The sequence below is a fragment of the Oratosquilla oratoria genome, chromosome 19 (genome assembly GCF_046742065.1).
Source record: "Oratosquilla oratoria isolate Oo_2021 chromosome 19, ASM4674206v1, whole genome shotgun sequence".
Lineage (NCBI taxonomy): Eukaryota > Metazoa > Arthropoda > Malacostraca > Stomatopoda > Squillidae > Oratosquilla > Oratosquilla oratoria.
The window spans coordinates 61,826,038-61,827,691 of record NC_134795.1 but is presented as its reverse complement, the minus strand read 5'-3'; positions in this window follow the sequence as shown (position 1 = coordinate 61,827,691).

Below are 1,654 nucleotides of genomic sequence, written 5' to 3'. Positions count from 1 at the left end.
CCAAACTTGCAAATTCTTTGATGGTTACCGCAAGACAATTTTCTTCGACTCAAGAAGATTATCCCACAAAGGCCCATCTAGCTCCACTGGAAGGCTTTGAGTTAGACCCCTTTCACACTAGGCAACTAGTGACCGTCACTAGTTGCCTACCATTATCTTAAATTGAGTCTTTCACACTACGTCACTGCGGTTGCCCGGTTGCGCAACAGGCTATGGCTGTTGCCCGCTCCGGTAACAAGTGACCGTCACTGGCAGTTGCCGTCACCGAGCGTCTCTTTTTCTTGACCAGCAAAGCCAACAGAAGCACCTCCTCCATTGATGCCATTCTTTCGACTAATGAGATGATAAGAAAAGATTCCACAATTCGGTGACAGTCACTGGTTGCTTGCAGTTGCCCGGGACTTTCACACTAGGCAACTAGTGACCGCCACTAGTGACGGTCACTAGTTGCCTAGTGTGAAAGGGGCCTAACTCTTCTTTCAAAGGCCAGTGGGTTCCATTCAGCTCAAAGAAGGACCCTAGGGGTGCCAGGGAATGGACAACTCCCGGCGCCTGAGGCTCACAGAGAACCTGTTGAGGAGAGTTGAGATCAGAGACTTAAAATGTCAAAGGTGAGGAAGACCTCCCTTAGTTGCTGGGTAGAGAAGATGTCGGGGTGTGGTTAAAGGAATAATGACAATTGCTGGTTCAAGTTTCTATCTATATACCAAGGGCTTCTTTTTCCACCTTATAAGGGAGGTAGCCAAATCAAAAGGCAAGTATCCACTCCCACCCATTTCACTCCATCCCCACACCACACCACTCCACCACCCTTTCCTTCCTCTCGATTTAGCTTCTCGTGGATGACGGGTCATCACTGTATCTCGCCTACTGGCTTGGGTCAGAAGCAATGCAGTAAGACGCAGTTCAAGTTTCACCAAAGGAAAACCCACAGCGCCCCAGTTATAATAAACGAGAATCTTCTTATGGATCTCTCTGGAAAAAATATATATATATTTGTCTGCTTTATATATATATGTATATATACATATATGTATATATATATATATATGTATATATATATATATATATATATATATATATATATGTATATATACATATATATTAACTCATTGGCTGGTAGGCGGAAAACGATCCGATCAGTCGCCGGTTGTCAGCTCTCCTTATAAGAATAAAGTGGAGGTTAGTCATAGAAAGAGAGCTTGAATCCGGTCGGGGAACCGAGTACCAGCACCTTGGGACTGCACCTCCAAATGGAGATGAGAGAGGATGTTGATGGAATTTCAAGACAGGTCGTGGGGAGATTTTTTTTTGGCGTCATTTTCATGTATCTACACAGGAATACACACACACACACATATATATATATATATATATATATATATATATATATATATAGATATATATATATATATATATATATATATACACACTGAATATCAACCTTTGTCATAGAGCAAAGCTTATCACGTGTACATACATACATTTATACATACATATATACATGTATACATATATCCATAGATGCATACATACTGTACATGCACGTATACATACATCATATTATCATACACATACATTTATGGATAAATACACACACACAAACATGTATACACACATCCGTAGATACATACATGTATACATAAATCATATT